This window comes from Pangasianodon hypophthalmus, chromosome 11, assembly GCF_027358585.1.
Source record: "Pangasianodon hypophthalmus isolate fPanHyp1 chromosome 11, fPanHyp1.pri, whole genome shotgun sequence".
Taxonomy (NCBI): Eukaryota; Metazoa; Chordata; class Actinopteri; order Siluriformes; family Pangasiidae; genus Pangasianodon; species Pangasianodon hypophthalmus.
Genome location: NC_069720.1, coordinates 461,578 through 474,450, shown reverse-complemented (window position 1 = coordinate 474,450; position 12,873 = coordinate 461,578).

Here is a 12,873-nt window from a genome sequence, read left to right as displayed (position 1 = left end):
TTTAGAGCCATGTATCTACTGGCACGTTTTTGTGAGGTAGAGAAGAACCCGGAGGAAACCCACACGGACACGTGAAGCACACGTGACGCTCCACACAGACAGTAACCTGGGCTCAGGATGGAACTGGGAACGCTAGCTTCAGTACCACTGAGCCGCCTGTACTTCAGTGTTGTACATCCCATATTTAATTAAAAGTATTTAAATGAAAGCAACAGGACAGTGATATGATTAGATTAAAGGCAGCGAGAAGGGAACTGGAGTGGTGGGACAGCCGGAAAAGCACATCATTGAGGATGAGAGTGAATTGGAGTCTAATCTTGTTTGGATGTGCAGCAGGGATACTCTATAAAGACGCAGCACTCGAGCACTAGGCTTCTGGATGGAGAGAAAATAATCCTTAGTATGGATACGATATTAAAGTCACCAAGCAGAACTCACTGAAGCTGTGTTAGAATCCCATTTGCATCCAATGGTGTGTGTGTGTGTGTGTGTGTGGGTGTGTGTGTGTGTGTGTGCTTTCACATGCACAGTGTTTAGTGAGGTTGAACAGAACCCTGGTGTGTTCTCCTCCTCGCTGCGGTTCTTTAGTCAGGTGAGAACACAGCGATCACACTCGGGTCCGAGAGCGTCTGAGCGAAGTGCTGTCGATCCGATTCAGAGTCAGAAAGTGATTCGACTCTGAATCGACTCGCTGCAGGAAGTGAATCAGACTCGCCGTGTGTTTTGTAGATTTTTATGCGAGCTGCTAAACTGAGCCAAAGCACAGAGCTGTAGCGGTGCAGAAACACTGTGTGTTCTAGAGAAAATAAATAAACACACGGAACGTTTTAAACTCGTTATTATATTATTATCTAATCCTTTATTTAGCGCCGGCTCCGTGTTCTCCCTGCTCAGGTGATATTTGTAATTTCTTCACGCTCTTAGTGAAGATTTGTTTGCCTTTTTCTGTCTCCATGTTTCTAACCAATGAATGAAGGAGTTTTATGAGGATGTTTTCAGCGCTACACACACCTCAGACAACGGTTTTTGCTTTTTGGTTCACATAATTGTTTAAAGCATAAAAAAAAAAAACAAATAACAATCGAACAAAATTTTTAAATAAGGACGCTTCATACTTTTTATCCAGTTAGTGTTGTGGATTATCAGTGTAACAAGTTGTCACTTACGTTTTAGCAAAAAAAAACTTCACCACATCAACGATTGCGCACTTTTTATCTGTTTATTGTCAGTGGAGCATCCGCTGTACGAGACTGTTACTATAGAAACGATAACGTATTAGAACGAGCGCATTAATTATAAATAAACGTGTGATTTGCAGCTGCACTACTGTCAGAGCTACTGTCAGAAAACTAATCAACACCTGACGACCAATCAGAATGCAGAATTCTGCAGTGCTGTGGGATAAATATATTTAATAGATTACTTTATAATTCTCTTTGAATGATTAATAACGTACAGTGACTCTGTTGTTGAGTCTAATCTCACTGAGAACCACAGGATGGCGCTATACAGAGAACCTCACGCAGAACGGACTAGAGAGACGGCAGAGACTAGCTTCTCTTGCTCATTTTTGATGGATTGCGTCATTAAATAATTACAATGTATGACTGTGTGTGTATCACCTGAACATGATGAATCATCTCAATAACTCCTCGTCTAGGAGCTCAGCATTTCTTGTTTATGGTGAACACACTGCTCGCTGAGTGCAGCGTGGAATTTCAGCCAGAACTGGAACAGATAACAAAGATTCATTCAGTTTGAAAAGCCCCGATCGCTGTTCAGAGCGAGATCGATTTGCATAAGGTCTGTTTAGACGACCCGCAGTATGCCTAATGCGCTGTCAGAGGCCAGGATGGGATTTCAACATATGGTCTTCATTTTCCTGTGCCAGACTTCTAATTCATTAAAGGAGAGAAAGAGTGAAGAGGAGGGGGAACATCCCAAAATTCATCTGTCCTGGTGGAATTTACAGGCCAGAGACCCAAAATATACACAGCGGAGGTTGGAGCTGATTTTACTGTTCCTTCCCTAACATGCTTAACATACGGCTAAGGCTTCCAGAAGTTTTAGGCTTTTCTTGGCATTTCCTGTGCCAGGAATGAGAGCACACACACAGCGAGAGGAGCGTGGCAGCTGAAAAAGAGGGCGTTTGTTTGCGAGGCAGAGGAAATTAGAAAGGCGGCCAGTTGGAACAGGGTACTCGCCTTTCTTCTCTTCTCCAGCTGTATGCACTGACAGATGGGCACTGAGGGAGAGAGGAGAGGCGAGGATTAAAACTTGGTGGCTCCTTTCAGATCCTGGAGGTCGAGATACGGCCTGCGGTGCGACTCCACGGGCGATCAGAGCGCTAATGTCATCAGAGACAGAGGGAGAGGAGAACGACGAGCCGCAGAGAGCCTCCCCATCAGTGCCAGCATCTCAATAACCTTAATGGAGGCTTCTTTAATTAATCAACTCATACGCAGAGATCCGATACCTGCAGCTGAGTCTGTGTGCCTCCTCCCATCACCTCTTCCTCTTAATGCATCCTCACCATGTGGCCCATGACATTGTAGTAATGAGCTAATGCGCTTACAATGTCACTCCGACGTCGCAGAGACGTTATCTGCGCTCGCTCATCGCCCAGGCTGATGTCCCCGATCCCCTTCAGCGTGTGTGTATCCGTACACTGGGCCGCATTTTAACGTTTAATATTTATCACGCTGCATGCAAACTTATTTATTCAGAAATCTTCCTCAGGAGGGTTTACGCAAGAAATACGATATTTATGACGATCCAGTTCGAGAATGCGTTTGGTAAGTCAGGGTTGATTGCCGTTTAGCAACATGCGCATCTGAGTACGAAGAAAGTCAGAAACTTTGATAAATCTGGCAGACATTTTATTTTAGTTCAGTGTGGATTTGATTTTTATTTAATATTTATTAAAGACACAACTTTAATAAAAGATAATAAATGAGGCACCGTGTGTGAATGCAGCCCAGAAAAAAATTCAGCCACTTCCTCCAAACTTAAACAGTGAGGTTTGTGTGTGTGTGTGTGTGTGTGTGTGTGTGTGTCCATTTTTGATTCTTTTTTTATTCATTAAAAAACTCAGCCTGAAATAAATATTAAAACAGATGGCACTTTCAAAGCAAGCTTCATCAATCTTTGTCGACACTTCATCAATCTCTTTTCCTCCCCCCAAACTACTCTTAAAATATTTGCAATTAAAACCAATTAGCTCATTTGAATATCAAATTAATTAGCAAACACACTTACTGGAGTAAATCTTTTTTTTTTTAATAAGTGAAAAGTTCTCCACTACGCTTGGATGGCGTGTTAATTTACGGTGATATCTATTCCCATGTGAGCAGACATTAAAAGCATTGCTATACATATTTTAATGGGGAGGTGGTGTTTTCCAAGCAATTTTCTGCTAGACTTCATTTTTAATTTATTCATATTTAATTTATTGGTCTCTGCATGCTGGCTCGGTATAAAACTAATCAACAGGCCTCTTAAAGATACAGCCTGAGTTGGCAAGCAGCACCGAAAAACCCCAGACTTCATTTTAAAAGTGCTTCCTCCCTCAGAAACGTTCTCTTTGAGCGGTGAGGATGAAACCGAGATGCACGGCTGAACTCCCCTGAAGGAGACCGTTTGATTCCTACAGTAAACCTTTTGATAATTCAGAGAGCAAGAGCGAGAGAGAGAGAGAGGAAAGGAAAGAATGAAAAATGTGGTCAACCTTGAATCACCAGAAATATTTCAATTTTGCGGGTGCTGACCATCCGGCCCCGCTGCCAGAATGCGATCCACAGAGGAATGCTCCTCTCCTCCTCCTCCTCCGTCCACTTATCCTCTCAATTCCTGCTCTTCTGTCCTTGATTCTACCTCTTCCTTTTCTTCAGCATTACTCTGGCAATCATTTAATGCAATGTGACTCAAGTTCCCGTCACCCGTCTCCACTGTATGCTCCAAAAACAAACCAGTGGCACGGCGATGACACGGGAATCGGCCACATGGAAACGATTTCAATCGATTAATGACCATTTCTTAAGAGAATGGAAATCTGGTTTGGTTTGATTTCACACTGCACATTATTAAATTAAACAAGTTAAAAACTGTCTGAGGTTAGTGTAGAGCTGAAAACATCCGCATAAAGCTCCTTCATTCACTGGTCAGAAATAAACCAATTCAGTGTGTGTAGAAATCAGAAGAATCACCTGAGCACAGAGAACACGGAGCCTGTGCTCGAAAAATGATCAGATAATTATATAATTATCTTATATATCAAGTTTAAAACATTTTATATGTTTATTGGTAACTGGCTTTTGCACTGGCTAATCTTCTGACCATCAGGGAATCATGGAGACGTTTTCTGAAATCCCGGTCTGCGTCATATCTCTGACTGTGGAATGAAGTTCACCTCTTGAGTGTGTAAGGTCTTATTTAGGAAGCTTTGGCAAACTTTCATTTGTTTATCATCCTGAGTCTATGGTCCTGTAGATGTGTTTTAATTCAGTTCAGTTCAATTTTATTTATATAGTGCTTTTAACAATGGACAAAGCAGCTTTATAGAAATCCGGATATCAATGAAACAACCAGGTAGTGGAGATACTTCCATCTCTGGAATGGAGTGACTCAGGTGGAGAAGCTCATTTCTCCTCCTAGGCTCCAGAACAGAGAGGAGTCTTGATGCAGGTCTTTCTTGTACACTGAGATGGTGTGAGCAGTCGAGCAGCGCTAGAGGATCGGAGGGAGCCTGGTGCAGTGCAGGGTGTGATAAGAGCATCAGTTGTAGGTGAGTTTTAAATCTGATGCAGCAGCTACAGGAAGCCAGTGGAGGAAGCAGCGGGAGATCTGAGAGTTGTCCAGGGAGATGGCTAGATCTAGCCGAGATCGAGTGAAGACTGAGTCAATATTGAGAGTGAAATCTGTTTCAAGGCCAGGCCTTTACTAACTAGTTGGCTTCATGCATGCATTGCACTAATGATTAGGCTGAGTCACTCCACCCACCACCCGAGACCGAGACTGAGACAGGTCCAAGTCAATACAGAAAACATCTCAAGACTGGACTCGATTCCCACAGCTCTACGTCAGGAAACCCATCAGAAGATACTTCAGTAGACAACAGGATGCAAAGAAGTGATAAGAGAAGAACCTCTACCATGCCGTGACGAGGTAAAAGCTGATAAACTTCTGCACACAGATTCTCACAACCCCTGAAGATGTTACAGAACGTTAGAGACTCACACTCCTCACTGTCACCACGTGGGGGATTCTGGATTGGTCGATTCAGTTTCAATTACACAGGGAGCCATTTTTTACAGGAGACCCCACATCCAACACACCTGCTGACAGAAGACAGACAGATCGACTCTGATAGCCGGCGCTGTGCTCCTTAACACGCTCATGATCTCCTGTGTGTCTCAAACTTTAAATCAAGTCTAAATTTTTTTCTGTAAGGAGAGAAAAATACACCATCCTACCATCATGTGCTTTGAAATGGCCTGTATTTTGGAGAAAATCTGGTTTAGATGAAAGGAATTGATTCTACTTTAAATTTGTTGTAATGGTTTGTCTTCAGTTTGCACACAGAGCTCTCTGTAAACATTTACTGAAAACAAGTTATAATTTTTTTTAACCTTATTCAGTGATTTAAAATAATTTTCAGTGTCAAAGAGGACAACACTGTGCTCATGTACATTCCTGTTGTTTACTTCTCGTTAAAGCTCTGGAGAAACATTTATCACATTAAAAAAATAAGTCATTAGCTGTTATCAAAGCAGGACGTTTTACTGATAATTAGGTTTGAGGTGATTTTGCATTGAAGGCTATTTTATGAAATGAAGAAATTAGGGACATTGTTAGACTGTTCAGAGCATTTTTTATTCTTTAAGTGAATAAAATGTTATTATAATTGTAATGAGGTTATATTTAAGGAGCCGCTTGGTTCTGAACAGCCGTGTGGGCAACAGCAGCACGTTTCCTCAGCTAAGGAAATAAATGTTAAAAAGAGAGATAAAGTACGACCGATCTTTAACGTTTGAGTCTCGATCTTTTAGCTTCGATCTTTCTACCGAACAGCAGAAATAAACCCTGATCATGAACCCGGCTGTTAACTTTACAGCTCAAACCAGCTGAAGTTTACCGGCTGAAATAAGTCAGACTGTATGAGGAGCACTCTTCAGCCATTTTGTTGTTTAGTTCTTTCTTTGAAACTCAAACCAGGTTTTCTCTTAAACGCTCCTCTGTATCCAGCGATGCCAGCTAGCAAACTATATTCTAATACATATCTTTCATGCTGTAGTGTAGCACATTGCTGTATTATAACCAACACGATCTCACAGAAAACGCACAGCCACATGCATCTTATCTGCAGCACCATGTATAAGTTTACTATCAGCGTTCTGGCACAGGAATATGTTGTATATCAACACATCAAACTTCCACTCGAATGCTCTGAATGTCACCTTCTGCACCTGCGTCATGTAGCCACGCCCACCTATTGAGCATTGCCCACCTATTTCACGTGCTTTTCACGACTTCTCAAGCTCAGAAAGCTTCTCCTCTTCTCTGTAAACACACGCATGGTAGTCACGTGGTAACGCAGAAAGTCTCTGAGTTCTCAGGAGCCTAATGAGTTTACAGCTTAAAAACTATTCACATTTATTAAAAAAAAAAACAAAAAAAAAGTTACCGTACCACGTTAAATTACAATTAGATCACGTTGGCGCAGAATGCGGCATACGGAGCATCCGAGTTTGACACGTTGCTATGCAACAAAAGCTTGTGCCAGAACATTGATATTAAATGCATGTGAAGTTTTTTCTATGAGACCTGTTTGGTTCTAAGTATATTTTTGAGAAGCATCAAAAATTGGTGCTAAAAAAAAAATAACATGTGCTTGTATTATTAAACTCCTGCTGCTTCACCTTAAAGTGTCCAATCAGCTGAGTGTCATGATATTAACACACACGAGGCTGTGAATAGCTCGGGGTGTGAGTGCCTGGCGCTCGCTGTGCAGTTTGTCTTGTAGGAATTCCTCTTTGGAAGATGACTCTTAGAGATGAGTCGATGGTTCATTTTCTCCTTTCTTACTGAAACCGAGGCTGTATACAGAGCACAACTCTACACCACTCTCTTCCCCCCCTCTCTCTCTCTCTCTCTCTCTCTCTCTCTCTCCTCCTGTTTCTCCACATTATTGGCCATTATCGCTCACCCGGCCCTGTGTGGGGTGACAGTGTCTGGCTGATGGAGAGACGACAGGAAAGACCTGGGCTGCAATAACACATTATTAGCTTTTCTACAGCTCCCCTGGGCTGGATTTAGACTGGATATCCGCCGGCTCTCGGAGGACAGCGCTCCGTCACAACACAGCGCCAGCGTCCAGTCCACGACTCCAGTGTTTATTTACAGAGCATCTTCCCTGACTTTTCACACTCCGACAAGCTCGATTAGCAGGAGAGGAGATCGGAATAGTGCTCGATACATCACTTATTCCCCGTTTCAGTACTGTTCCTAACACGTCCTCGTCCTCTTTCCTTCAGGACCCACAAGAGCGTAAAGTGGCCACTTCACTGCAGGAAGAGGAGGAGATTTCTCTCAGTAGTGACCATAAACACGCATGAAACAGTTTCCTGTGATTTATACGTGAACGATGTACACAGTCGCATCAGCAACGAGTTCAACAGATCGCGATACGTCAACTAGTTCGCAGTTTAGAAGCGAACCAGTACAAAGCTAGCATGAGTGAGTTAATTAGCAAACTTTCTTCAAAATTTACTATTTAAAGTTGACTCTTATTAGAAGTTGGGTCATTTTAAAAGGTCTTTTTTTAAAAAGTTAACTCTTTTTATTAAAAGTTGACCTTTTTTAAAGTTGACTCTTTTTATTAAAAGTTGACCTTTTTTAAAGTTTTAAGTTTTACCTTTTTTTAAAACTTTTTTTAAGTTGACTCTTTTGAGAATGTGTTAGGAACAGTTAGGAACAGACTCTTTATTTAAAATTGATTCTTTTTATTTAAAGTTAGCTTATTTTTTTCAATTAAAGACTTCTTATTTAAAGTTTACTTCTTTTTTTTAAAGTTGACTCTTTATTTTTACGTACCTCGCACTTCAAGCCCACAGTAATAAAAAGCTTTGTTTTAACTGTTTTTGGATTCGGAAGTGAAATTGCGTCATATTGTAATGATTTCATGGTGGATGTTCTGCCTCTGAACTCTACATCATGAAGACTCGATCCCTCGAACCTCCAAGGCGTTGTATAACAACCTTCACTTGAGCTAACAGAGTGAAGGAAGGGCCTTTAAGCCGCGCGTGCAGTCCGTCTCCTGGAGTGACAGCGGCGTCTCCGGACATTGTGCTTTCGTTCACATTACCTTTGTTCAGTCGTTTTCTTTTTTATGTAAAACGCTCACACGCCTCTCGTCACTGAGTGGATGAACTTTGCAAGGAATCGATGATATTGATGATCCATAGATCACACAAGTCAACAAGACTGACATCATAAAAATGAATTCATCACATCAGGAAAGTCAACATCAGAATATAATCATAATGGGACAAAGTGAATTAAAGCGAATCAATAAGACAATTACAGCGATTGACTGTGCGCTCGGGGAAAACGAGAACTTGGGTGAAATGAAGTGTTCTGTATAATGTGTTCAGACATGACACACACTTCTGCGTGTTCAGAGATCTAAAGATTTATTACTGAGGTTTCAGACGCTATAGCTTCACCTTTTAGACTCTTCGTAATAAATTTCTTTCTTTGGAACTGAGTTATATCTGGAAAAGACTCTTTAAAATTCTCGTCTAACATTTACATCCAGTATTTTCTCTCAATTGAGCCTCTGTAGCTAGTAATGTTAGTTAGCATTCACAGGAATCTATGCTAATACATGCCCTAAATGCTGCGGATGTTAAGGGGCGTGACCTTACTGTCCTTGTAATGTAGTATACTTCTGTATTATAATTAATATAATTTTTTGAGAAACCTCACAGCACTGACTCGTCTGTGTGTGTGTGTGTGTGTGTGTGTGTGTGTGTAGGCGGTGATATATGAGCTTTTGCCTCTCGCCTGTACTCTGGACTTAAACATATTGGAAAAGGATTGTGGGCCGGAGTACAATATATCTGTGAACGCTGAGGAGACAGTGGCATTTGATTGTGTCCTTTGGTGAACTCTGAGTTATTGGCTGGATTGCTGGAGGTTTTAGTTCAGTATTGGGGAAGTGGTGTAAGATTAGAACTTTCTCACAGCGTGATTAGGATTATACCTCATTACTGCTGCGGTGAGCTTTATATACATTTCATTAATACTAGTAGATTGTCGGGAAGTAGCCATCTGTGTGTGTGTGTGTGTGTGTGTGTGTGTGTGTGTGTGTGTGTGTTACAGTGTGCTGAAGCGGCGTTACTGTTACCACCCTAAAGTCGATTATTTTGCTGTAACAGCACGTCCCTGAATGTTTTATTCCTCTTAAACCACAGCAATTTACCAGTGATTACAATATTAATTTATTAAACAATGACATCCTTTTTATCCATTTATAGTTACATTTCATGTTCATGAAAAAAGTTAGTTCCTGTTGTCGCTTACATTATAGCAGCTATAAACACTCGTTCCCTCACCAGCGTCTCTTTATTCTCTCTCTTCAAATTAATAAGAAAAAAACCCCGCAGCTTGTTACGCATGTTAGTGAGAAACCGCAAAGAAGAAGCGTAAACTCCTCTGTCCTGAAGACGTCAGAAAAACACCTTACAGTTACAGCTTTACCTCTGACTGTTACAAAGCGCTGACACTGGAGGCTCCTTCCATCAATGTTAAATAAACGTCTGTGAAAATATTAAGCAGAGTATCCGCTGTACGAGTCCCTGTGAATGAGCTGTTACTATAGAAACGATAACGTGTTAGAACCAGCGAATTAATTATAATAAACCTGTGATTTATAATAAACCTGTGATCTGCAGCTGCACTACTGTCAGAGCTGCTGTTATAGGAAACTAATCAGCATCTACAGAATTCAGCAGCGCTAAGCACAGACGCCTGATGGTATAAAGGTCTCAGTATTAAAAGGTTCTTTAAGGCTTTGGTCACCACAAGCTTTTTAAAAAAGGGCGTGTCCAGCAAGTCTTCCCCACATCCTTCAGTACATACTCAGACTCAGTAGACTGAAATCAGACACACAGGGAGGTCCTGGGCTCAGCCTTGGAGTGTGGCTTCCTCATGTGTGGTGTGGTTGCTCCAGGCCACGCTCTGGAACCGTTCTCTTGAACCACTGCCTCGCTGCTAACCACAGGATTTTAAGAGTTCCATTAAACCAAGGGAGGAACTCGAAGCTTCTAACCAGCCTTGGAGAACGCCTGGCATTGACGCACGTGGTTCAGCAAATAAAGAGAATTCCTGAAAATTAAAAACTCCAGGAAAGTTGATGATGACCTTAAATGAAATGATTTTTTTTATTTTTCTAGAAGCAATTACTTAAGAGCTGCTGCTGTAATCATAAACACTGTCCTGTTGCTCTAAATAAATAAAGAAATATAAATAAGAAACAATCCTATATAAATAAAACTTTCTTAATATTAGTATTTGCATCGTGCCTGAGACTTAAAGATAAAAAGACACGCCCTGTAATGGTTTGAAATATCCACCTTCATTTCCACATTTAACTGAAGTGTGTGTGTTCTCAGCTTTTTTTGGGTTTGTTATTTTGAACTCTGTCCAACATTTTTGTGTGTTCGAGCCGCTATAAGACCCTGTAATTTGCACTGAAGCAAAACAGAAAAAAGGATTAAATGAGCGCTTATGAGTGAGTGTGAACAGCCTTCAATTGAGACAGCTTTCTCTTAACAAGCGCACAGCAAACCCCAGATAACGTCAGATTATTACTGTACACGAAATAGAGACCACCCACTCAAATATACGCCGAATCCACTCCCTCTTTTACTGCAGCTTCCTCTTCACCTGTTCTCTGGAGCTTGACAGAGTTTTCTTGAGTACAAACGTCCGATCCGAGGATTCTCCAGCACCGCCTTTAAACACAAACACTCAACTTTAAACCAAAAAAAACTATCAGGGATAGAAAATACGGACTGATGAAGAAAATAGCATTTTCCCCCGCTATAAATTGTGATTCAAAGTAACATAAAAGCAAGAGAGAATTTAATAAAAAATAAAAATCTAATATGATGATATCTGAGTGAGAAGATGACGAGTGTTGAAATAAATCTAACAGGAGTCTCGTATATCACTGATGTCACTGCATGATTAGTGCTAGCTGTAATTCTCACATTAATCACTGGTTTATTTTAACAAAATGGCTTCCACACTCATTATTCAGCAGCTCATAGAATAGCACTTGATCCAGCACAGATTGTTATTATCACATTTTATATTTTTATATTGTGTTTTATAACAGTTACTCGAGCGCAACTTAATGAAGCTACGAGATTCTCAGTGGAGGTGATGGAATCGTAATGTGTGTGTGATGTAGGAGATTTATCACACTTTTAATTTTTGATTTGTTGAATTAATAAAATAAAGTCGGTGTTTGTGTTAATTCGATGCTGTAAATAAAGCGTGCTCACGGTGTGAAGGATAATCTGACCTAGCGCTCATCTGCTACGCTTACAGAGAAACTTTAGCTTTATTCATCATTTTATCCATAAAATATTCACTCATCGAGATAAGCCATGGCTCTGATTAAGATGCATCTCCTTTAAAAAAAAAACTTTGTGGACTTTAAAAAGGGACGATATAATTAATGAATGAATAGTGTTTTTTTTTTTGCCTCTAATATTGTCCTCGAATGATGTTCCACAGTGTGTGTGTGAGTGTATTTACAGCCAGAACATAAATTTCAGCATGACGTGTTGTTTTTATATTAAACAGTCAGACGGTGGCGCTGGACTTAACGCTGCTCCTCACTCGAGCTGAAATCACGCAAGAAACATGATTGTCTAAAACTCAACCCCTGTTTTAGACAAACTCCGCCCCCATGTGCGTATTTCTCACGTAACTTCTGAATAGCGCTTAAATATGTATTTACATCTGAGCTCTGAGTGCGTAACTCTACTCTGAATACGGCCCAGTGTGGATGGTGGATCTAGTGGTGGTTCTTGGAGCAGTAATGGACACTTAGAGTAAAACACACACACACACACACACACACCCACCCCGTGTCTGAGAGCGCTGTGTAGAGAGATCTCTGTTAACCTCCAGTTCCATTGTTTCATTTCCCTGCTCTCTCTCTCTGAATGGCTTTTGATGATTATATATAATTGAGGCAAATCAGACAGCCAAGGCCAGCTCCTTCTCTGCCGAGTCTCTCCGGTGAAAAAGCCTCGTCCAGGAGCTCTGCGTGAGGACCAGCGCCGGTCAGATCAGCGAGCTTTTCTTGTGTCTGGCAGCCGACACTTTCAAATGTTAATGGACGGAGCGAACAAAGCCGAAAATGGGTCTGAAAATGCTAATTGTCCCTAATTCATGTAAATAGCTTTTCTAATGGAGGAATTAAGCATTTTAAATACGCAATCGCAGGCAATCAGGCCTTTCATTTGGCGGGCGGCACAGGTGTAGGAGATTGAAATTCATACTTTACAGAAGGTGCGCTCGTTTCTCACTCGGCCGTGACCAATGACTGACTTACTGATGGAGAGAAAGAGAGAGAGAGAGAGAGACAGAATTCAGTGGTTTGGATGCAGGATCTGTGTGTATTACATCTCGCTGCGTCTATCAGCATCTCACTATCAGCGTAATCCTTACTGATGATTAACTCAGCGTTGTTTATTAGGCTTTAATAATAATAATATAACGGAACTCCTTATTGATGATGCTGGTGTGAAAGCAGGTCTGAGACAGGATTTAACTGTCACTTCTCTTCATATAAAG